This window comes from Euprymna scolopes, chromosome 1, assembly GCF_053919585.1.
Source record: "Euprymna scolopes isolate OS-2025 chromosome 1, ASM5391958v1, whole genome shotgun sequence".
Classification (NCBI taxonomy): domain Eukaryota; kingdom Metazoa; phylum Mollusca; class Cephalopoda; order Sepiida; family Sepiolidae; genus Euprymna; species Euprymna scolopes.
Window position 1 is genome coordinate 186967588 of NC_136482.1, and position 27424 is coordinate 186995011.

The 27424-nt window shown below is 35.6% G+C and overlaps 1 protein-coding gene across 1 annotated transcript in view; it reads left to right on the forward strand.

Annotated features, from left to right (window-relative positions):
- Positions 1–27424, forward strand: part of LOC145278247 (uncharacterized) — a 1121062-nt gene that overhangs the window by 445611 nt on the left and 648027 nt on the right. Inside the window, exon 3 of the mRNA XM_080130545.1 lies at positions 10833–10886. The gene's annotated coding sequence lies outside the window, so the exon portion shown is untranslated. The remainder of the gene's footprint in view (positions 1–10832; positions 10887–27424) is intronic.

The window sequence follows — 27424 nt, forward strand, 5'->3', positions numbered from 1 at the left end:
TGAACTCATTAATAAAAAAAAATAAATAAATAAAATGGTGAGATACGCTCGAGCTGGAACAGATGATCATTCGATCTGTAATCGAATGCTCTACCACTCAGCTATATCTCTAGATGACCATTCTGTTGTTTTAAGAAGAAATGACTTGCTGAGATTTTATTATCTCCCTTGGCCGGTGTAACGTAAACTATTCTCCTGTAAAACTTCTTTTTTATCTATAAGAAATAATTACTATTTTTAGGATCGGATTTTTAAATTTTGTGGTATTTATCGGATGCATTTCTGTACAAAATATATCTAATACGACTGCAAGATATATAAATTACTTTTTGTGTGAAATTTGTAAAAGATAGGCTCAGCCGTTTCGGAACCTATGAAGAAGGAAAGGGACTTTTATATAATAGTGAAGATTGTTTAACTAACATATAAAAACGTGTTTTTAAAATGGATGGTTCTGTATGTTCATATAACCTAAAAACATGGAATCGCTAATAGAGAAAAAAAATAAATAAATAAAAGACGCCATTTTAAAACTTAATGTTACATTTTTTTTTAAATCCAAATCCGTTCATTTATTTCTATTTTCCCCCCAAAGAAATCCTTTAAAATCCTTTTAGAAAATCTCTTATTTATTCTAGAATATTTCCAGGTCAAAAGTTTTTTTTTTTTTTTTTTTTTTTTTTTTAGATTTATAAGTTTTTATGTAAAAAGATTTTAGATGAAAAGCAATCAAGTGGTTTAGGGTTAGAAGCTATAAATCATATTAAATCTCTCGGGTTGCAAATGAAATCCAGAAGCCCATACTAAAATTGATGTCTATACTCCATTTCATTTTTTTTTCCTAAAAATATGACTAAAAAACGAACAAAAAAAACTAAAACAAGCAAAAGAAATACTTGACTTTTATTTGATCCAGATCTGATAAGTGATGCGTGAGAGAGCTTGTATTTCCAAAGTTGGTATTGATACGATGTAAAGCTGAACAGCGGAGAGCAAGTGGAAAGTGTGCCAGTTTTCCAAGGGCATTCATATCTTCACCTGATTTGAAGCATCAGTATAGCAAAGTGATAAAAATCGCTGTGTTTTTTGGACGTTAATAGGAAAGTATTGTTTGTCATTTGTATGCGTCTATGCTTTTCTATAAGAGGCTATGGCAGTACGTTATCTGTAAGCTTAAAATAGCATTTTTCCTGGTCTGTTATACTTCGCTTTCAAATAGAAGTTCGTTGGTCTGTCACGATTCAGTTTTAAAGCGCATTTTCCTCGGTCTGTCACACTTTAGTTCCAAATTGCATTTTCATTGGTCTGTCGCACTTTAGTTCAAAATCATATTTTCATTGGTCTGTCATAATTTAGTTCAAATAGCATTTTGATTAGTCTGTGACTGCAATTTAAAATAGCATTTTCATAGGTCTGTCACACTTTAGTTTGAAATCGCATTTTCATTGGTCTGTCATATTTCAGTTCGAAATCTCATTTTCATTGTCACAAATGCAACTTGAAAAACAACACACGTTCAAAATTTGCTATTGATTTTGTTTTTTAATTTAAAATGATAACCGGATAAGCGTTTTTTTTTTTTTATTATGTTCTAAACAGAATTTTAAGATATTGTCTATTGTAAAATAAAAAGAGAAAGAAAGGCATTAATCTACTTTTCCCTTTAGTCTAGACCAATAGCATCATTCACATACTTTATTCAGTGACTAAAAATGCAGGGGAACTCAAAGTCGCGTACAAACAAAAATGATAAAGCTGCTACTTCGATTGTCAACCTTGACTAGATTTGGTATAGATAATAGCAGGACTCATGGAAGTTCCACGGAATAAGTAATATATTTAATCAGCTATCATCCTTCCTTGGCCTTCGGGATGGCTCCCATCAATCCTGAGCAGCTTCGCCCATTGGACGTTTTTTTATTTACAAGGTGGTCACCACTTATCAAGGCCCGGAAGCCACTCAGGGATAAGGGTTATTGTAAGTACAGTACGTTAGTGTGGATATGTAAGGTGTCTACTTAAGGGGGCGGTTCATCAGGAATTTGTTTACGTTGGACTTGAAGACATCCAAGTTATAGTCAGGAGGGAAGCAGGCAGACGGAACAGAGTTCCACAGGCGTGCAGTTCTAAGAAAGAAGCTTTGTTCATGGAATCTACGTTTTGATTTAGGCATAGATAAAGAGTGGGGAAAGTTTTTGACAGTGGATTCAGCTAGACGGGTGTTTTTCATAAAAGATTGGCGAGGGGGACCAGAGATTGGAGTTCAGACGAGCACCTGCCATGGAAATAACGATAAAACAAAGATAGGCTTGCAACGTCTCTTCTGTGGAAGAGAGGTTGCAGGGAAGAGAAAAGGGCATCCCCTACTAAGCCACAATGTCAAGGCAGGATAGGCTGTTTTTAGCACCTCCTGCCCAGATATGGCAGCAGTATTCCATCCTTGGACGTACTTGACTTTTATGTAGATAGAGAATTGCATCAGTAGTGAGATATCTTCTGGAGCAGTAGAAGGATCCCACCATCTTTCCAGCGACCTTGGCAGCAGTAATATAGCCATGATATCACCAGACCTAATTCGTTCAGCAGGTCGTGGCGATCAACAATATAACAAATTAATAGACACAATACAGCAAGGCTTCCCAAAAACACGTAATCTGACTGCGCCCGAAATCCGTGAGTATTGGGAGGTGAGGCACCACCTTAGCACTGACAATGGTCTAGTATTGTTGGATCGAAGGATCGTCATCCCCAAAACACAACGAAAAAAGGTCCTACACTGCCTGCATTCTGCACACCAAGGAGTAGTCGGCATGAAAGCACGTGCCAACGAATCGGTGTACTGGCCAGGGATGGATGCATCAATCCGCAGTATTAGAGCGAATTGCATGGTATGCTCAACCATCGCACCTAGTCAACCAAGGGAACCTATCATTCTAACACGATCCCCAGAGTGGCCATTCCAACAAATCGTCATGGATATTTTTTATATTGGAGATCACACATACCTTGCCTGCGCAGATAGGCTAACTGGTTGGCTAATTTTATACCGCCTAGAATCAGGTCACACTACTACAACCAAATTGATGTCCATATGCCGACAACTGTTCCAAACATATGGTGCCCCAGAAGAACTCAGCACCGATGGCGGCCCACCTTTCACTTCCAGCACGTTCCAAGAATTCCTGAAAACATGGTGTGTTAGGCACAGATTATCTTCTGTTGCATATCCCCAATCCAATGGCAGGGCAGAGCTCGCAGTAAAAACTGCAAAGAGGATTGTGAAAGGAAACACAGGCCGCCACGGTTCCTTGGACAATGACAGTGTTGCCCGGGCCATCTTGCAGTATCGGAATACCCCAATCCAAAGCATTGGCCTATCACCGGCCCAATTATTACTTCACTGTCGACTACGTGACTCCATCCCATCACAGCCAATCCTCTACAAGCCTCATCCTGAATGGCTGTCAGCGGCACAACATCACGAGGAAATGCTCCACCACCGCAATGCAAAAATAGTGGAAAGATACAATAAATATACCCACAACCTTCCACCATTACAAGCTGGTGACACTGTAGCCATCCAAAATCCAGTCAATCGCAGATGGAACACAACGGGCAAAATCATCAGTTCCCTACCAGATCGACAATACCGAATCAGGGTTAACGGATCCGGAAGGATCACACTTAGGAACCGCCGTTTCCTCAGAAAATGCGAACTTAAGCCTACACCAACCCCAATACCAAGTGCAGCACTAGGACCAACAATTCCGTCAAGCGATACTACATTCTTGCATATCCCACTATCTCCCTGTAATAGCACATACACAGCAACTAAACCCCAACAACAAACCACACATATATCCCCACGCTTTCGATCAAGGATTCCCCGAGCTCTTTCTAGGTTACTACCACACAACAAACTAGGCCTAAAAGAGAGATACACCTCTCACACAACCCAGCCTACTCGTGGGGGGGGGGAGAGGGGAGATGTAGAATAATCAAAAGAACTGTGTTAGTCAATAACACACAACAACAACAACAACAATAATAGCAGCAACACTTACCAAGGGTTCAGCTCATGCACAAGACAGACATCAGATTGAGCTGGACTGAGGGCTTGTATTTATGTACAAGCATATCCAATCAGGTGATTCAGCCAATCACAATCCAAGGAATAGACTGGCCCATGTGTGCACAATGGAATCTCCCATTGTGCCATAAATAGTTCTCCTCTTTCATGAGAAGTAACTTTAGTCTTTGTCAAGTTATCCACAACTTGAACGCTGACCGAAAGTCCACTACACAATTCAACAATGTACGTGTTCCATTTCAGATCAGGAGTGAAGGTCAAGCCGAAAAGTTTGTCAAAACATGGGGCTTCTCCTAGACGATAGCCATCCATTTCAATTGATGCCAGATGGGGATCAGAGCATTGATGATGACGTGATCTATGCCATCCACAGCACAGAGCCACTGTGGCACAGGGATAGACGAATAGTGTTTCTTGCAATCCTGGCCGTGACCAGAATGGTAATATGGAGTTAAAGAGTGCAAGAGAAGCGTGGGGTGGAGTCTTTTACTGATCAGGATCTGATCCCCTTCTTCAAGCACCAGCTGCAGGTAAAAATCAGATGTGAAAGGAAAAGTTTGTACTCCAAGGCCTGTGACCAAAGATGAAGATAGCGAGTCTGTGCTAAGTTGGAGTTTGGGTTCCATGCTTAAGCATGGCGCATACGGTCCTAGATTCTGCGGGGCCCCAGACCCCTAAAACAAGTGTTTAGACTATGTTCTTAGCTAGCTGAGTGAATGGCCCCCTCCATCCCTGATAGGAAACCTCCAAGATGCCCACACCCAGATCCTTTCTTTTTCGTCTCTGGCTACTCCAATAAGCAATCTTCAAGAAACTTCACATATTCACCAACCAACCCCAGTTTCTTTGATCCTGTCTAGAATTTTAATCTCATATAAAGAATATTTTTTGGACTATTTTCCTCTATCCCAAGCTAATGAAAAAAAATTCAAACGAACGACATTGTATAAAATTTACCAATTTATTTTATTGTTTATTTAAGAAACACACACACAAACAAACACACACACACACGATATGATTTGGGAATGTTAGGTATGACGACCCCCTGGTGTGCTTGAGTTATTGTGATGAATGAGAACTTTAGCTAGGATCAAGCATAGACTAGCAAAGGTACATGGACGAGGACGACCATAGACGCCCTTTCCCCAATTTTTAGTGGCCTTGTACCTGATTTTTTGTTTATTTCTGTTTTGTTATAAACTTCTCAGAGTAAATAAAAAATATATCACTCAAAGTGTAGTATCTGTTCTGGTGCTACACTTCAATTTTTTGTTTTCACGAATGAGACAATTTTTATTTTTGGTTTTGTTTTTCTCCACATTAAAAAAAACGGCCCTGGTGTCTAACTCTACCGTCATGGGGAGGTAAAATAAATAGGATCATTTTTCAATCGTAAGTGTGCCCCTTTTCTTCCTGAGATTATGATGGATAACTCTGCTCTCAATGAGAAATTCACCCTGAAAATTCTTGGTTTTTCTTTCTCATCAAATCTTCTCTTGGAGTTCATTAAATCCACTGCTTTTTCTGATTCTCATAAAATTGGTAATCTCTATCACTCTACACATTTTCTCATGCCCAAGGCTATTCTTTATCTCTACAAATCTACTATCAGACCACGTATGGAGTATTGTAGTCTTGTTGTGTAAAACATTTCTCTGGTGAATCTCCATTTCATTTGAAGGTTCTTGATATATTTCAGAAACATATATGTATGAGGTGCCTTCAATAAGTTTCAAGACGTTTTTTGTACTGGAATTTAAAGTTGTCGTAGACTCTTGAAAATTCAGTACATTATTGCTATACATCTTATAAGATGACTGGCCAATTTTTATGCTTTCAGGTTCAAAGGAACGGCTACAGCAGTAATTGGAAGACACCTTACTAAGCCTCATCGTCACAGCTGGTGAATTTAAAAAATGTAATTTGAACGTGAGGACACTTTAGAAGAACAATTTACAATAAAATTCTTATTTAAACTTGGTAAAAATGGCCTAGAAATGTATGGAATGCTTCAGACTGCTTTTGGACCATCAAGGAAGGCAGGGAGTATGTGGAGGATGATGAGAAGTGTGGAAGGAGTAAGGAAGTCAGAATACCAGAGTTGATTGGCCAAATAAAGAATTTCACAGATAAAGACCGTCGTGTGTCTATAGAGACAACAAGTGCACAGTTTGATGTCAGTGTGGGCACTGTACACACAATAATTCAGGAGGGAATGAAGACGCAGAAGATTTACACGAATGCACCAGTCCACAGATCCATCCTTGTTACAAACTATCCGGCAAAGATTGGCATCAAGACAGTTTCTCTTCTTTTCTATAGTCGAAACTTTGCTCCCTTTAACTTTTGGTTATCCCTTAAGCGCAAGGGAAACCTTAGCGGCTATTGTTATGAAACTATTACGGAGATGAGAGTCATTGACACGCTCAAACAAGCGGACTTCCACGGGGCCTTTCAGAAGTTGTTGGAACGGTACAACAAGTGCATTGCAGCCGGAGGAGATTACTTTAAAGGAGACTAGAGTTTCATATGTGTACTGCCAATAAAGGTGCCCATACAAAAAAGTCTGGAAACTTATAGAAGGCACCTTGTAATTTGATTGACCACATTTCTTCTCTGCAACCTCTTTCTCACAGACGTGATGTTGTTAGTCTCAGTTTATTCTACAAATACTATTATGGCATGTGTATCCCAGAATTATTTGATATATTCCTGGGATTGCCTTTCTTCTGGCTCGTTTGACTCGTTGGTCTCAAGGTCTCCATCAGTTCACTGTTTTAATACCTTGTTGTAATACAGCTTCTTATTCCAGGAGCTTCTTTCCAAGGACTGCAAGTTTGTGGAACTCTCTTCCTGCTTACTGTTTACCTTCTACATTCACCCTTGGACTTTTCAAGATTAAGGTGAATAGGCATCTCCTGTCTTTGTGATAATCGTTTTTTGTTCTTATTAGCTCCTTACATCAAGTGGCTTCCTACATTGTCTTGAGTGAGTTTCATAAAAAAATATTTTTCAGGATAGTGCAAAAATTGGTTTTTTTATACATAAAAACCAAAAACATACAGCAAATATGCTTTTATTAACATTTCTATGAAAATAGTATCCATTGTATTTTAAATATAGAACTCACCCAAATGAGATAAATCAATAAGTACTAATAAAAACTCAGAAAGTAATATTGTGCTACATAGTTCAATACAAATAATAAAATCAAATTGTAAGTGGAAATATTTAATTTTATCCTTCAGTCCAGCACATCTGGTTTTTGTCCTGTTTCTCTTGAATGTTCCCTTTTTTACGTAATGTTTCACTGACCTCTTTCTGCAGTGAAGCACTACTGCATGTCAAAATTACTATGATATTTTTTCCCACGCCATTACAACAATGATCATATATTATTATAATGCTATTCGAAAACGAGACTACATCAGAGGGAGGTCACTCATATTCTTATCCAGGATTGCCAGATTAGTCTTTAGTTTGGTCTTCAAAAATTTTATTAGGCTTTTTTTCCAAGCGTAACATACAAACTAAGCAGAATTTCTACTATTATATAAACGGAAGGTTGTCTATCTGCGTGAGTTATTTTCCTATTAACTCGAAAATGGCTGAGCCGATTTTTATGCAATTTAGCGTGAAAGTACTTTATGTATCTGGCAGTGTTTTTAGACAGGTTTTATATCAGAATGTCTTCGATAAGTATTGATAATCGAAATTGTTCGATGAAAGATGGAACAGGCGATTTTGACCAACGTTAACACCTTATACAGCCTAACATAACAAGTGCATTTGAGAAGTTTTATTACCACATAAGCCAAAAGGGCCGGCATATAATATCAACAGTAGGTTCTTTGATATGACAGGGGCACGTTTGAAGAGAATGCTTTTGTTTAGAGCACAATTGTAGTATGATACTTGACTTTGCATTTTAAACTTTAATTCAAGCCATTATTTATTTTTTTACATGGAGTTCACCACTTATCAAGGCCCAATGGCCACTCGGGGATAAGAGTTATTGTGTGTACAGTAATCAATGGGATAGTGTAGCAATAGTATTGGAGAATTGATAAGGTGTTATTACTTAGGGAGGCGGTTCATCAGGAATTTGTTTGTGTTGGACTTGAAGACATCCAGGTTGAAGTCGGGAGGGAAACAGGCAAGCGGAACAGAGTTCCATAGGCGTGCAGTTCTAAGAAAGAAGCTATATATGTACAATAATTTTATAAAATCAACCGTAGGTTCTCTACAGTTCAATGTGAGTTAATTTACTGCAGAAACGTATGTAAAGCTTCTTCCCGGTCCACCGCGGTGGGTCCACAACTAGATCAGGCAATTAATCGATTTGATTGAAAAATGATCGATTTCATCGATTCCAATGACAATGAAAATACCAGAGTGTGAAACATTTGTTGATCATTATTCAATCCCGGGCAACTTCAGGTCTCTCTGCTAGTATTATAAAAATTAGAAAGATTAAGATTAACTACAAAAGTGATTTAAACGAAAGCTTCAGAATAATTAATGGAATTTCTAATTATGATCGACACTTTTATAACATTTCTCCTTAATCTATAATTGTTCTGTCAGTAAATTTCAATAAATGGATTCATTCAATATCTGTTGTTGTTTTTGTTTTTGTTTTTATTACTTTATTGTAATAAAAAAGTAACAAAAAATAAATGCGAAACATTTTGAGATGTAATAGTACCAAGAAGTGAATTGTGGAATGTTTGTGAAGTTTCTGAGAAAATATTTCGCAGAATGTTGCCTTTGTATTTACACTAGCAGGCACGGTCGTAAAATACGGATAAGTATTATATTTCAATTTATACAGAAATTAAGAAATGTGCTTGCGAGTGTCATGTTTTTTTTTTTTTTTAAACAGTTCGCTTCTTGTAAGTAAAAAAAAAAGACAAAAATATTCGAGCTGAGATCGAAACCAAAACCTAAAGACTTTCTTATTTTATTATTCCATTTTCACTCCAAACCAGGCACAGTGCCACTTTGATGTGAGAGGGCTACTATCGGGGCCATAAGTTGCAGTGATATTATGTAGGGAGTTGAGCAGCAAGATGTCTGTTCACATTACACTTGAACTTCTGCATGTGAGTAGAGTTGGGAAAGCAGAATCTTGGCAGGGAGTTCCAAAATCTAGCAGTTCTGGGGAAGAAACTATTAGAGTACAACTCTTTCTTACATATAGAGATCTCTACTGTGTAGGGGTGGGATTTTGCTGCTTGTTTGATTTTGTCCGGGGGTATTTACATCGAGGGGATACAAGTGCTTGTAGTTTGTTGGAACATCCCCCATTAAAATACTTGTAGAACAGGCAGAGGATTGCAACATTGCGTCGATGGGACAAAGGCTGAAGCTTAGATGGCAGTTCAGGACTTATCAGCTTGGCTACTCTCTTCTGAACCCTATCCAAGAGTGAAAGATTATTCGCAGATGCACCAGACTAAATGTGACAACAATACTCCATACATGGGCGAATGGTGGCCTTATAAAGGTACAAGATACTTTCAGATGTAGGTAACTTTCTAGTACGGTAGAGAGAGCCCACCTTCCTCACAGCGGCCCTGCCAATGCTCTCAATGTATTTGTTCCAACTCACGTTCCCTGTGAACGTTTAACCAAGGAGTTTGAAAGAAATATTTTCAGGTAATTTCTCTTTAGCCATAACTATTGGTGGTTGAGAATGTTTCTTGCAATTATTCAAGGAAACAAGTTTAGTCTTGGCAGCATTGAATGTTACCATCCATTTTTGTCTATATTCCACGACAGATTGAAGGTCTTCCTGTAGTATTTCTGCCATTTCCTTAGATATGTGTTCATTTGTTTCCCCCACCCCCGTACCTGTTATAGAGCGTGGTGTCATACCTATCTCAGAGACTATTTTATCAAAGACGTCATTTATGAATATCAGGAAAAATAAAGGTCCAAGAATAGACCCCTGAGGTACACCCGCATTTATATCATATTGTTTAGATGTACGACCGTCGAGGACAACCTAGATTCAGTGAGTCAAGTACGATAACCATTAGGCTAGCTTGACACCATCTATAAAATTGTTTTCAAACCTACTTATTCTTAACATAAGGAATCTGTCATGTAAACCATTCACGCATGCGCATTCGTGAAACAGTTTACAAGCAGATAAAAACCCGATCATCAACATATAGCAATGCTTCGATTTTGACCTCTTTTAGCAGCCCTTTTTTTCCGAATCAAAACCGATTAAAATTTTTCCACGTGTCTGAATACCCTATAGACCAAATTTCAAGTCTGTAGATCAAAAATTCGTTGAGTGTATAGGTTGAGAAATGTTCCTGCACATAGACTTTCACTTTTATAGATGCTAAGAGTGTAAATGTAACGTTGTACACAGGGAACCAACACGTTGTAGCTTCAGTCACAAAGGCAATAAAGAATAGAAAAGGGAAAAGAACGTCAACTCGCTTTTTGTTTGTAACAACGACATTTATTTCCTCATTGTTACGCTACGTGATTATCTTCTCCAGCGTGATCTCGAACGTTATCCCATTCTATGCTCCACATCTCTCTTGTGATCGTTCGCCGGTGACGTCATTTTGCATGTAGCCATCAACGCTATGTTACATAAATGCTCTGCGCAATAATTTTTGTTATGTATTCGAGTTAGGATTGAAAAGATAATTAAAAAGGAAATTTTCTGAAGAGGCATAAGATATACTCATTAGCATACGTTCTTTTTCTTCAGGATGCATTGGTCCTTGACGTCCATACTAGCGAGGAGTACTGACTGAACCCTGTGGTAAGTTTTTATTTTTATTTTTATTTATTTATTTTTTTTAATAAATGAAAAAGAATGCAAAACTTATAAAAATAATTAAACCATTTCGGGAATTTGCCAGGAATAGATATCCAAAGTATTTCTGTATTTACGTAGTCAGTCCTGATTATCAATGGAGAATCCTGAATAAACCCCAAAATGACTGTAGTATTTTACGATTTGAAAGGTGAAGAAAATGGTACTTCTACAGAATTTGATCTGAACTGATTTTTTAAACCCTAACTTATCCCTGAACTAAGTTTTAGGTTTAGTTAAGCAAAAGTGGGTTTGATAAAAAAAAAATCGAAAAAGGCAATTACTGCGTTTTGATGAGGATTATTTTGAGTATTTTAACCTTAATATAAAAAAATAATACTCAAAGCTATCGTTATCAGAACTGAACAACATACAATTAATGATATTACCTATGAAACCAATATTTTAAAAGGCTTAATGTAATATAATATTATCCTATGACGTTAATTCTGGCATCACTGGATTTAGATGATTAAAGTTTTTTCTTGAAACATCGTTTAACTTCCGCGCACCTATCCCACGGCAACTTTTTTTTAAATTCTATCCTTTTCTCGGGCGATTTTGTTCATTTGCTTTTGCAGGTGATGATGATTCGATGAACGATCGAAAACGTTCATGATACATATAGAACCTATATTATTTTATTTATTTATTTATTTTTGTTTAAACACAACAAGATCATTAGAAAAATCGAAACAAGAAAAAAACGGTATAATTAAGCAGATATTTCTGCTGATTTTAATAATGTTTGCTTATATATATATATATATATATATATATATATATATATATATATATATAAATAAATATATATATATATATATATGAGAGAGAGAGAGAGAGAGAGAGAAAGAGACTTTCTCTGGAGGAATGAAACTAAGAAAACAAAACTTCATTACAAATATTTGAAAATATCTTCTTGATGGAATGAAATGTATGACCCTGTTCCATTTCAGAAACATTTCATTTCATCAAAAATATATTTTCAAATATTTGTACTGGCGTTTTGTTTTCTTAATTTCATTCATCCAGAGAAAGTCTCGAAATGAAGACGAAACGTTGATGAACACATAACTTGGTTTGTTCCTTTTTTATTCATCTCTCACATTATATACACATCCGAACTCAGGATTCGAAACCCGAGTATATATATATATATATATATATATATATATATATATATATATATATATATATATATATATATATATATATATATATATATATATATAAGGGGGTGGTCACCAACAATGTGTATTTTTTAACATTATTTTATTATTCCGTGTTTTGGTTTTTCATTGAAAATTATGTTTAGATCATTGTAATAATGTTTTTGAAACATTAAAATCATTTTTAACACGTTTCAGGCGTTCTGTGAAGCGTCCTTTTCAGAAATATTTAAAATGTTCAAGATATGTTAAAAATGTAAAAGAACCTTTTCCTAGTTCATTTGAAATGTTTCCGAGAAGTGGAAACATGTGTAAGTGATTCTACTTTTCATTCGTATGTCCAATTTTTATTACTGGTTCATTGGGCTGGACTGATGTCTTATGTTTCTCCTCTCTCTCTCTCTCTCTCTCTCTCTCTCTCTCTCTCTCTCTCTCTCTCTCTCTCTCTCTCTGCTTGTGTTTCTATTTATCTTTCTTAGTTTTTTCTCATTTTTTTCCTTTTTTACTCTTACTTGATTGAGAGTGGGGGGCCCATTGGTACTTGGTCAACTGGTTGCATAGGGTAGGATGCGTGTGTGTGTGTGTGTGTGTCTGTGTGTGTGTGCGTGTGTGTGTGTGTGATAGTGCGCGTTTTCTTTTATTGGTTTGAAGATTGCATGTTCTGTTTTATAGTATTATAAAGTTATTTGCTTCCCTAGGAAGGTAGCTGTGATCCAAGCTCGTTACTAATCCAAGGTGTGGTAGGAGGGGAGGACCAGCTCCTCTGAAATAAAGGGTGTTTTGATTCAATTTTGATATTTAGTTTTTGGATTCTTAGATTTTAGTATTGTGACTTTTCGTTTCAGTCTTAGACTGTTCGGGTATTCTTAATGTTATGTTTGTTTAGATAGAGAGTGTATTTATAAATATACGTAGGGGATTTTATAATGTTTCTATTTATTTGTCTCCCCATGTGGGTATGGCCAGACCCAGGATCGGTTCTTAGTGCGGGGAAGATCTCGTTCCCCAGAGGAGAGGGACCACTTGGAAGGGTATAGGTATGGGAGGAAGGATGATAGAAGGGATGATAGTTATCTCAATCATGAAGGAATTCTCCTCCACTGACTGAGGGGAGGGGCGAGGTGTTGGAACAGATATTACACTGTAGTTCTAACGGGGGTGGGACAAAATAATCGGAACACCTTGGGGCAGTGGTTTTCTGATGGAAGCCCTCCCATGAAATTGTGAAGCTCTCTGCGAATAGTTTTTGTTAAAATGGGATTATCCAGATGGTTGTTAAGCTCTTATATAATTTTGGATGCGTGATTTGCGCCCTTTCTTCAAAATCTTTGCAAGGGCTCTAACAATCTCCTTCAGGCAGCCTCGGCTTTCTTACTCAATTTTCTTTAGAGAAGGATGTTTTCCTTTCTTTTTTATAGGCGGTAATCACATTCGAGAAAGTTCCTCACGATATGACCACTATCTCAGTCTCTTTCGCTACTATAGAAGGGGGTGCCAGCACTTGAAAGTTTTGTGGCAGGAGGTGCGCAATCTTTAACCACACCTCTCCTGAATCGACATTGTTAAATACTAGTGGCAAGTGTTGTGTCTGTAGACGACGACTGGAAACAAATGTTGAGATAAGCGGAGAGCACATACAGCGCCTACAAATAGTCACCCATCTGGTACTAACCAGACTCAACGTTGCTTAACCTTGGTCTGTCAAAGACTGAAGGATCCCTTCATATATATATATTCATATATATATATATATATATATATATATATATATATATATATATGAAGTAAAATTATATAAAAACCAGAAAAACCCAATGTAGATTAATCTACGTTTCGATGATGTTAATCGTCTCCTTGTGGGTTAGAGACTATATAGAGGCTAATATAAATAATAAAATAATAATATAGAATGGAACAAGAAATAAAAGAAATAACAATTAAAAATAAAAAGTTATTTTAAAAAAAAAAGTGACTTGTAAAAGTGTTACTCCTGCCCCTCCTTACCATTATATTTGTCTAATGTACAAACCAATTCCTCCTCCTTCCACATTCTCAGTACGTCAAACAGTTAGACAGAACGCGTTAGTTTTTTTGTTTTTTTTTGGCACGGGAAAAAGAAAAAAATACAGAAGAATGAAATAGGTTGTAAGCCTTTCAAGGACGCATCATCCTCCACATTTTATATTAAAACTAAAACTACACACGCATATGCACACGTATACAGACACATGTATATACTCACACATGTAAAAACATACAGACAGACACAAACAACACACACACACATATATATATATATTTATGTATATATATGACAAAAGTCTATAATCCAAATTCCAAGATGCCCATTTTATCATGCATATCTTTAAGTATGTTAAAACGTTCAATTCTTGACAGCACCTGTTTCTTAGCACAGAATCATTCATGTAAATTATTATGTTAATTTTTGAATTTATTCCGCCCTTAACTTATCAGAAGAACGCCATATTTGTATATATATATATATATATATATATATATATATATATATATATATATATATATATATATATATATATAATGATCGTATCCTTGTTGTTTCCTAGATGTAAGTCCACTGAAACTCTGCTGTTTATCTAAAAGTGCTCAATGACAAGCAGAACGTAATTGGAGTGTATTTATTAGAACAAACATTATTATCTATGTATGTGTATACATGTTTCTCTAAAGAAGTTATAGGAGTTGCAGCAGAAATATGTATGCACATGTGTAGCCAATGATGTATACACACATGCACGCACATACATATATAATCGTGCGGTTATTTTTTATATAATTTAAATAATTTATATCTCCGAATGGTTGTTATTTCATTTTTGAATCCTACTTCTGTAAGATACATGAAAATATTTGGTTTAATTCCGGAATGTTGCAGACAATGTATCATTTTCGAAAAACACAAATGACTTTGGTGACTTAAATAAGGAAAGTCATCATATTTTGCTTTGTGTTTTCCTCGCAACATTTTCCTGTTTTTCTTTTTTATCTTGATTTCCATCTGCATCTTCACCCCACCATAGACTCCTGCCTGCGAGCATCCTCTCCTGCCATCACTGAGCAAGTGCATCCATTAAACCACCTGTTTTATCTATGCAACTTCGTTTTTCTTTATCTTTGCTTCGGCTTGAATAACTCACATTCGGAAAATGATATTGACCAACATTCTTCGCACAAAAGACTGCAATTTTAGCACCGGTATTCTCCATATTAGTCTGTTCAATTTGTGCACTTAGTTATGTAAATAGCATTTTTAGACTTAAGCTTGAAGGAACCACGAAAATTCTATTTCAAACAAGTGTGACAGACCAGTTGACCTCTTATATAAATGCTTGGATCGCTTCAATTTTGTACATAGGCATAGAAATGTTGTTTTACACAAGTTTGACAGACCAACAAAAATGTTATTTGAAATATGTGACAGATCAGTGAAAAAAAATTTTTTTTTTTTTTTTAATTACATTTTCACCCCAAACAAGGCACATTGCCACTTTGGTGTAGGGGGCTACTATCAGGGGAAACATCTACTGGGGTACTATGTAGGGTTCAAACCAAATCTTGACAGACCAGCGAAAAAATTATTTCCAACCAAATTTTGACAGACCAGCGAAAAAATTATTTCAAATCAAATCTTGACAGACCAGTGAAAAAATTATTTCAAATCAAATCTTGACAGACCAGCGAAAAAGTTATTTCAAATAAAATCTTGACAGACCAGTGAAAAAATTATTTCAGACCAAATCTTGACAGACCAGAGAAACAATTCTTTCAAACCAAATTTTGACAGACCTACGAAAAAGCTATTCCAAACCAAATCTTGTCAGACCAGCGAAAAAATTATTTCAAACCAAATCTTGTCAGATCAGCGAAAAAATTATTTCAAATCAAATCTTGACAGACCAGCGAAAAAGTTATTTCAACCCGAATCTTGACAGCGAAATAGACTAGCAAAATAGACTAGCGAAATTTTTTTCTTTCAAAATAAACTTGACAGACCAGCGAAAATGATTTTTCCATCTTATCATCGACAAATTGTCACTTGACAGACAACACTTCTTATAAATATGATTGGATATATATATAATGAGATAACAGGCATGAAGGGAAAGCAAACGAACACATATCTAAGGCAATGTCTGAAACCTTAGAGAACGACTTCCAGTTTGTAGTGAAATAGGGACATAAATGGATGGTAACATTTAATGCTCCTTGCCGTTAATAATTACACAAAACCTCAACCATTGATTGCCATAGCTAATAATACGCTACTTGAAAGCTCTTCGTTCAAACTTCTCGGCTTAACATCCTCGGGCAATATGAATTGAAATAAATACATTGCGGAGATTGCCAGGGTTGCTGGCTCTTTACTGTGCTAGAAAGATTCTCATACCTGAGAGTATCCGACATCTCCACAAGGCCACCATTCACCCATGCATAGAGTATTGCTGCCACATCTGGGCTGGTGCATCAACCACTAGTTTCTCACTTTTCTATAAGGTTCTAAAAAGAGTCGCTAACAATGGGTTCCACACTATCAACTAAACTCTAATCTCTGTCACATCACTGAAATATTGCATCCCTGTGTCTGTTTTGCAAGTATTTTAATAGAATGTGCCCTCACAAACTCAAAGCACTTGTACTTCCTTAATGTAAATACCCTCAACTTTCCTGAAAGCAGCAAAATCCCACCCCTACACTGTAGAGATTCTATATAGCAAAAAGCATTCTGCTCTATTGGTTTCTTCACTCGAACTGCTGTTTTGAAATTCTCTCCTGGGTCTTTACTTCCCTGACAATACCGACATGTAGAAGCTCAAGTGTAATATGAATAAACATCTCGCTGCTCAACTCCCTACATAGTGCCCTGTAGATTTGGTCCCAAATAGTAGCATCTCATGTCCAAGTGGCACTATACCTTGCTTAAGGTGAAATAAAAATTAAAAAAAAGATGCGGCTAATCCGTCTGCGCATTTGAATGTGACAGAATGCTGCAAAGGCTGTGCATTTGAAACACAAATGTCATAAACCGACTGGATGCTATTTTAAACTTAAGTGTGATAAGCTAAGGAAATGTTACTTCAAACCTAAGCATGACTAACTTACGAAAATATTATTCTAACTTTAAGTGTGACAGACCAAAGGTAATGTTATTTCAAACTTTTGCGTTGCAGACAGACCGACTGACCAACCGATCGGACGCATCTAAAATTCTATTAAGTCCCGATTTCTTAATCTGCATCAGCAAAGGCCGACTCTTTTGTATTCTCCAGCTTCTCTGTGTTCATCTTTCTCTTTTGTTTCATAGCTTTTCAAGTAATTTTCATTAATCCATTCGACAACTCACCGTATAAACACATAGATGTCTACATTTCTTTTTTCTTTCCTACAGAGCCATTCATTAATGCATTGTTACATTATTGTAACTATTGCATTCGACGCTTTTATTGGACATAAATATATGTAAAGTCGTTCATTTGTGTGTGTGTGTGCTTTGTCTCCAACTATCCAGATTTGACACTGTTTTATATACGAGATGCGTTCCAAAAGTAATACCTCCTATTTTTTCATTCCGCCCGAATGGTTCAGAGAGGATTTAAAATCGCATTCATCACCAGCAAGTTGTATCTCTCTGTTGCAGATATTGACGGTGTGAAACGAGATATTCTTTTCCAGCTTTTATACTAGAAGGATGTTATGTTTGTGATCCTTCTCCTCTGAAATTGAAGCTGATGTTGACATTACGCTTCAAACTGCAATATCTGGACTTTTTTAGTGTCATTTGCTTTGTTCAATATAGTCAGGAGTTTTGGTTCTAAGGCAGGACGAGAGGGCATCCTTAGATGTCTGGGTCTTTGCTTTGACTTGATATATTCATTTATCTTCTCCCATCACTTTTATCTCCCTCAAGGGAGACAGATATGCTTTCAGTCAAATTTATCACTATGCCCATATACAAACCTAGCATCCACATTTTAAGAATTTCATCAAAATATTGGTCATCGTCTAACTTAAAATTACGAACTCGAAAACGGCTGGGTCGATTTTTATGTAATTTCAAACTAAGGTACTTCATGTACCTGGCAGTGTTCTTAGATAGGTTTTACCTTTTCAACTTAAATGCAAGCCAGCTATAATATAAATCTCACCTGTCTGTTTAAATGTATGTATGTATGTATTATGTATGTATGTATGTCTAAAACTTTCGACCGAGGCGATGGATTTTTACGAGATTGGTATCGTTTTAAGCTCAACCCTTCGAACGACAATTATCGAAAAATTGGCTAAAAACATTAGTTCCTTCACCCACAACTGGGCACTTTTCTACAGAGAGGGGTCACTTTTCTCGTCGATATTTTCGAAAGTTATCCCCCCCTTTTCAATTGATTAGCCTTAATTTAAACCTTTTGCCACTTCCGGTTTGGCGATGAACGCAAAAGCAAAGATGTCACGTTTTATTTTTTACCCTCTTTTCCTCCTTCGCGGTACGGGTTCGAGCCTGACTGCCTACTACCACATTTTTTTTTATTTTTGCTCAACACACACCTCCAAACACCCGAGCAACGCCGGGAACACAGGCTAGTGTTACACAAAAATAAGAATGTATTGTGGACTGAGTCACTGTGAGGGGGCATGTGAAGTTTACTCCCAGTGCCCCGCGATGGGTCCTCAACAAAAACAGGCAATCAATCGATTTGATTGAAAAATGAGTGATTTCACGAATTTCGATGAAAATAAAAATATATGGTTAATTTATTTATTGCAGACTCTTATTCTAATCTTTTTTAGTTCTTGTTTCACGGCGTTTCAGCCAACTATTCCTCTGGCCTTCTTCAGGTGGTAACCGCGACAGGATAAGAAAAAGATGAGGATAAATAAATAATACTCATCCCAATAATGAATTCCAATTAATTAAATTAAAATATGAGGGGTTGAAATATTTGTTGATCATTATTTAATCTCGGGCAACGTCGGGTTTCCATGCTAATGGATTAGTTAATTTATTTAAGTAAATCTTCTTATCTAAGATTTTAACATAAAACCCAAATAAAATTTGTGTTGATTATTAACGTTTGAGATTTAAATCTAAAAAATGTTCATTGTTTACGTGTGTAAATGATGTTGCAATAAATTTTCTTTATTGTTCAGATTTTCACATCAGAGGATAAAAATGACTACCAGAACAGTAACAGAAACTCGCCATGAAGCAAGCGAACAACAGTTGTGTTTTGAAAGAAACAGCTTACCTTATAGGCGTGTATATAATGATGTTTATAGCTGTTTTCACTTGTGAAGTAATCCATTTCTAGGGCCTTCCTCATCTTAGTATTTTACTTGTATAGAATGGTGTTTATCGTTTATTTTTTTTTTGGGGGGGGAGTTCATTGCATTTCTTCGTTTATTCATTAATAAACTTATATATAGTCGTGTTTTCTGGGTGTGTATTTCATCTTACTGATAATATCGGGTCATCAAGAGAAAATACGCACCGTTATGGGGCCTTCCTCTCGACGGCTTGTTCAAATATCAGCCCCCCCTCACTGATGTGAAACCCAATTATCTAAATTGCATTCGAATAAACTGCTCAATACAATGAAAAAAAGTCACGTTTGATAATTAAGCAGTTCCTATTACGAGCAACGGCTTTGAGCATATCGTTTAATGTTCAAAGATGCGCTTATATCGAAGAAAATACTACTACTACTACTACTACTACTAATAATAATAATAATAATAATAATAATAATAATAAACAATAATAATGATAACAACAATAACAATTTTAAAAAATATATATATATATATATAAAAGTGAATGTGTCTGTATGTGTGTGTACATTTTCCAACGCAATAACTCTCTCAATTTTGAGTCTACAGACTCGAAATTTGATATACAGAGTACTGAGATTTGAAAAAATTTTGTAATCCATTTTCGCCATATATTTGGCTTTTAAGGGATCAAAGTTCAACGATTTGATCTTAGAGAACTCTACCAAACTCCTCCGAGAATTTTGGGTCTAAACACTTGAAATTTTAGATATGGGTTTCTTGGATATGGATCTAACTTAATAACTTAATTTGAGCCCAAAACAATAAATGTTCAGGGGGTCATAATAGGGGTCAAAGTTAAAAAAATGACCGCTTTTTTTTTGCTCAACATACACCTCTAAACACCCGTGCAACACCGGGCTGAAATGCTAGTACATACATATAAATAAACACACACACACACAAATATCTATCTATCTATCTATCTATCTATATATATATATATATATATATATATATATATATATATAGAATAAATGACAAAAAGTTATATTCCAAAATTCATGATGTTGACCATCTTATAATTTATTCCTTTAATTCAGTTGACTTATACAATTCTTGACAGTATCTGTTTCGTGGCACAAAATCAATCACTTAATTATTATATCAATCAGTGAATCTATTATGCCCTTAATTCATCAGAAGAAATAGCAACAATCAATCCATCAAAAGAAATTGAATTGTGATTTGACATTATAAAATCCAAAAATTGGAAGAGAGATGTAAATACCTTTTTATTTTTCCATTACGCCATATTGAATTTTTATCAAACAAAGTCATTAAACCCAAACATTCGTACCAACAATTTTAATTAACTTATGAATCTTTTACCAAAATGTTCTATTTAATAATTAGTAAATTTATTAATTCTAATTTGTGTATACATACTTACGAAAATAATATCAACAAATTATAAACTATTATACATGTTTGTATATGCGAAACTAAACTAAGCTAAGAAAAACAAAAAAAAACAATATATATACATAAATAAATTAAAAATATTAAATAGATAAATCTACTCTCAGAGATAACTACACTATAGACATTTGCTACCATATGTGCTATCTCTTTTTTGGTAGATTGTAACGTAACCTTCACGTGTTAGCTCTCTTTATAGATCTTCATTTTGCTCTATCTTATATTGGTGTTGTTTTCTACCCGGCTCTCATATGATATTGTAAATCCAATCAAGATGAGTTTTCCTTGTTATGGCTTGTTTGCCTATCGGCCACACTCGCTGATGCGAGGCTTAACTATGTGGATTGCATTTGAATGAACAGTTCAATTTAATAAAAAATGCTTTATGATTTAGCGTTTCCTGTAACGAGCAACGGCTTTGCGCGCGTGATGTTTAAAGTTTCAAAGGCTAACGTATTTTTTAAGTTAAGATGCGCTCATATCGAAAAAACAGAAAAAAAAAGAAAAGAAAAGAAATAAAATAAATAAAAATACAATAAAATAAGTATAAATAAATTAAACAACAAAAAAACAACAAAAACAACTAAGACTGGAGTGTTTAATGTTTTGGTTTCGATTCTAGCTGATGGCATCCAAGTTATATTTTTTGTTTTTCACTTTTGAAATCACTACTATATATTAGGTACAATATAATAAGCAATAGAATATTGGCTATCTATATATCTATAAAAGTGAAAATGTCTGGATGTCTGTGTACATTTCCCTACACAATAACTCTGTCAATTTTCGGTCATAATTGGCGGTCAAAGTTAAAACAAAATCGACCGCTGCTGTCTCTACTAAATTACTCAGACAATTTCCGGTCTAAACATTTGAAATTTTACATAAAGGGTAGTCAGAGATAATCGGTTTGTGTCGAAAATTTTAGCTACCTATATATAAATGTATGTATGTATGTATGTTTGCCTAAAACTTTTGACAGAGGCGACAGATTTTCACAAGATCAGTATCGTTTTGAAGCTCGTCCCTTCAGACGACAAATATAAAAAAAAATTGGCTAAAAACATTAATTCCTTCACACTCAACTGAACACTTTTCTACAGGGAGGGGTCGCTTTTTTCGCCGATATTTTCGAAAGTTATCCCTTCTTTTCGATTGTCTAGACTTAATTTAAATCTACGTCACTTTCGGTTTGGCGGTGGTCGTAACAGCAAAGACGTCACGTTTTTTTTTTTCGTTTTTTTCCTCCTTCGTGGTACGGGTTCGAGCCTACTACTACGTTTTTTTTTTCTCAACACACACCTCCAAACACTCTGGCAACGCCAGGAACTCAGGCTAGTATAATAATAAATACGAAATCTGCATGAATTAAAATATCATATTCAAGCGTGTTTTTATGACCGGGCAACGACAGGAGAGAGGCCTGCTACTTTGTTACGAAGTTAAAGAATCTGATGTACTCATAGAATTTAAATGTTACTTACATACTATGATTAGTTATTTGTAAATGTAAGCGTGGAAGCACATGTGATTTTCATATGCTCGTTAAATTTTATTTATTGACTTCAAAAAAAAAAAAAGAAAAAACTTCTATGAAAAAATATATGTAATTTTTAGACTGTCTCCCTTGTTTCATTGACGGTTAACAGAGGATTCAAATCACTACGTTCAGTCATTTTAAATTGACTATCTACTAGACAACCTGAATTGGCATGAAAAAAAAATATGTAAAAGTCTATTCTTTCATGACACGCAGACAAAACGTGACTTTTCCCACTAACAGCAGAGTCGGAAATTGGAGCCGTCTCTTTCGGCCGTTAAACTATCAAACATCACTTTTATGGTATTTGATACGAAGAATTGTATTATCTTCGAGTCAAACCGCAAGCAACACATTTTGTTTTCTTCTAATTACTCTCAATATTTTCGCCTTAAAATGTCGGCTATGCGTTTCCTCTTTTCGTTTTCTTATCTGTTTATTGATCTTCATCCTCATCCGCATAATTATTCATTTTCAGAGTTTTTTTTTTTTAAACGGAAATCGACCCAGACAAGCTAAGAAGCTAAAATATATATATCATTTCAAGGTCAAAAACTTGCCAGTGATAAGTAGGGTTAGGACAACAGAATATTCTTTTCATTTTTTTGACTCTCGAATGTGTATCCGTTGATATCTTATATGCTTTTATATAGACTGATGTCGTTCTCGGTTGATTAACTGTGTCGGATATATACTAGAAAGTCAAAACAATGAAAAGAATATTTTGTTGTCATATCCCTAGGGATAAGTGTTAGATGGGATAAATTCTGTACTAGAAAAAATACAATTCTTTCCTCTTTATTAGAGACTTCGTTCATGAAATGTGAGGACTTAAAGGACAAAATAAGTGCTGAAAATAAATCCAAGATCTATTTTCCATCCACCTTTACTTTCACTATTTGATTTTCCTTTTTGTCTAATTCATTTTATGACTTACCTTTAACAAAATGAAGAACATAATAAGTTTGATGGTTTTCATTATATCTACTTATTTTTACTCTTTTTCGACCCCTCCCAAGGGGTTACTATTTGAAATCATGCCTAACAGGGAACTTTGCAACGTTTTGCGGCAAGATATACGTTCGCACCACAGTTAAAAGCCTGCAGGTTACTACAGTAAGGGAAGCAGTAAACAGTGAGGGAATTCCAAAATCTAGCAATCCGAGAGAAGAAACTATTAGAGTAGAAGGCTTTCCAGCATCTAGTGGTCTCAACAGTGAAGGGGTGGGATTTTGCTGCTTGTCAGGTCACCTAGTTATATATACATCTTGGGAACACAAGTGTTGAGAGTTCATCAGAACACATTCCATTAAAGTACTTCTAAAACAGGGATTCAATGTTGCGGTAATAATGCAAGATCAGATTTGAGACTTTTTTTTTAACCTTGTCTAAGAGTGGGAGACTGTTGGTAAATGCACCAGCCAAGATGCGGCAACAATACTCCATGCATGGGCTAATTGTGGCTTTGTAGAGAAACAGATCACCAAAGTTGAGCAATTTGATCGTGGTTAGTACTAGATAAGTAATCATTTGGGAGTACCAGGTGCTTTTTTGTGAGAGGACAGCGGCATCTTTCAAATACTAATGTGGTTGAAACCAGATTGCAGCCAGTAACTGCAAAATAAAGCTGTTCCTCGATAGAATATCTATATTCTAAATTCATGAAGCATGAGACGCTTATGCAAAACAGATATGTATAGAAAAAAAAACATTATGTACACACACCTTGGGCAAACTGAACTGGTTTCTTCCAGAGGAGAAAGTTTCTAAGAAATATTAAAAAAAAAAAAATTGATCCCCAAAAATATGATATGCAGTACTTAATTTTCATTGGACATATTGTAAGAATTCCCTGGTCATGTTGGTGTGGAGTGCCTGGGTAGATCGAGCTGACTTCCTCCCGAGGAGGAAGTTTCTTAGGAATATTAAATAATGATGATTTTAATAACATTAATTTTGAATTTGTTTTTGCTGTCATTATACATATCGTACAAGTGGCCACCAATCTGATATTGATCGGGCTCTACTTTGCTTAACTTTGGTGACCTAACATGATCTTGTGTGTCAATTGATTATATATTGAAGGAGTTGGTGTCAAATGAAAAGTATAGATGATCAGTAAGGGTAGCTGTGCGTGAAATTGTGAGGCAAGAGTTGTTCAATCATCAACCACACCCTCATGAGTTCAGAGGCAAGGAGGAGTCCAAGACGACTGGAAACAACGTTGATATAAGCGGAGAGCACATACAGCCCCTGGAATTCTCAAATTGTCACCCACTTTAGTATTGACCATAAGACATGGAAAATATAGGCTCTTTCATTGATAATTTTGTGAGTTTTTTTCGTAAGTCCAAATAAGAATGAAATTGTTGCTCTTTTTAATCTGACCTTGTGTCAACATGCATGAAAGGGAATAAAAGTGCTATCTTAATCCAAAAACAACATATATCTATTTTTACTTTTGTTCTTTTTTTAAATCTTTGTAAATAATTATGCAAATTAGCTAATTTATTCTGAGATAACGTTTCAATTATGTAAGACTAGCCTGGGTGCCAGGCGTTGCCCGGGTGTTTGGAGGTGTGTGTTGAGCAAGAAAAAAAAGTGGTTGTAGGCAGGCAGGCTTGAACCCGTAACACGAAGGAGGAAAAGAACGTGAAAAAAACAGTGACGTCTTTGTCGTTGCGTCCATCGCCAAACCGGAAGTGGAAAAAGTTTAAATTAAGGCTAGTCAATCGAAAAGAGGGGATGAGTTTTGAAAATATCGGCGAAAAAAGCGACCCCTCCATGTGGAAAAGTGCCCAGTTGAAGGTAAAGTATTAATGTTTTTAGCCAATTTTTCGATAATTGTCGTCCGAAGGGTCGAGTTTCAAAATGAAAGGACTTCCAAGAAACTTGATCTTGAAAATCTGTTGCTGTGTTTGTTTTGTTTGGATTCTTGGCACTACTATTTTCAACTTGAGTGTTATTTTCATAATGCTTTGGTCGAACTCGAAACTCTTTCTGTCGAACTGAGGAATCTGCATGTAGTTTCAAACAGAACCCTTTATATAATCTGTGAGGGTAACATGCTCTCGTTCCGTCAGCCATGACTGGGTAGAAGTCCTAAGTAATTTACAATTGTATTGTGTTGAGTGCCGCCCACACTGAGGATTGAATCTTCAACCTCCAGAAGAGGTAACTTTACAACTGAATTTTACCAAGTATTTTATCCACTATGTTACGGGTCCTTGTGTGCACATTCCCGAGTTTGACAGAAAGATTCCCGAGTATGACAAGATATAGCTGAGGAAGTTCAGAAGTTACATTGACCGAAATGTTATAGAAATAACACTCAAGACAAGCACAGTAGTCTGAAGAATCTAATCTTTACTATTACAGAAAAGGAACTTTGTCAGTATGTAAATTCGTTCCCTGTGAAATCCGAAACGGCTGCGCCGATTTTTATGAAATGTCACGCAAATGTACTTTATGCATCTGGCAGTGTTTTTAGATAGGTTTTGTAACAGAATATCTTTGATAAGTATCGGTAATCGATAATCAAACAAAACATGATGAAAGAAGGAACAGGCAATTTTGTCCATAGTTAACACTTTATAGTTAACACTTTATAGTTAACACGTTATACAGCTTAATATCATAAGTGCATTTCAGAAGTTTTATTATCTATTATGCCACGGGTCCTTGTGTGCAGATTCCCAAGTTCGATTGAAAGATTTTCCTTGAGAAGGTCAGAGGTTACATCGACCGAAACGTTGTGAAAATAACACTCAAGATGAGAATAGTAGTCCGAAGAACCCAAATAATATGAATAATCAATCCTCATCTCAAAAACTCAGAAACGTTCTTCACTTTTTTCGAGTCTCGATATGAACATTTAATTGTTTTTGTTTGGAACCGTAGAAATATTACTATTCATGCCACGGACTTCACTTTGACCAATTGTCTGTGGGAGTTTCTTAATATATTCGCATCAGTTTCTTCATTACTAATCTATAATGTATAAGCTAGCCAGTTATTTCGTCTTCAGAGACTGACCAATGAGATTGTAATACTTGAAGTGGAAATTTTATTCATGGCTTCATTTAGTGAAAAGAATGTTATGTTTAGTAGCAAGTATTTTATTTACTCGCTGACAAGACAGGGCTACGGAAATGGAATAGTTGACTCGATAATGGCCAACATGCACTTCCATTCCTTCGATTTCTTAACCCTAGCCCTAACTCTTTGCCCATAGTTTATGGTTAAATCATGTGGCAGTTCAGTTTCAGTCAGATCACCGAAGTTAAGCAATGTTGAGCTTAGTTTGTTTTAACCTTTTTTGTACCAATGTTCCTTAAATGGAACATAGTTTTCAACATACTATAGAAATTGTAATTTTGCTTTAAATATAACTATAAGAATAATTTATAAAAGTTTTCATAAATCTGGAGTAAAATGAAGCTACTTTAATAGAAATAACTTATAAAAATTGAATTTAAAGCAAAATTACAATGTCTATAGTATGTTGAAAACTATGTTCCATTTAAGGAACATTGGTACAAAAAAGGTTAAGGTGGGTGACTGTTTGAGAAAACCAGGTGTTATAAGCATACACTCCAGCGGCATAGATTAATGCTTGCCTTGTTTGATAACAAGACGACAGACTAATGTTCTGTCGTGGAGATTATTCAAACCATCTAGTCCACTTAATATTATAAAATCAGGAATAAATATCACAACCAAGCACTTTTCCACTGTTTTCTTTTTGCTCTGTTTGTATTCTTTGAATTGTTGAGCTTGAAATCTCCGTACGTAACAGCAAAGGCTGGTGGAATTGTTCTGAATTCCTTCTTCATTTGTGATATATAATGAACAACTTTGTTATTTCGTTTTCAGAAACTGACAAATCAGGTTGATTGTGTTGCCGTTAAATCAAACTAGAAATTAGAACTGACAATTAAAAAACTCGAAAATTGCTTTTAAATTTCAAAATCTATGTATATTAAGTTGCT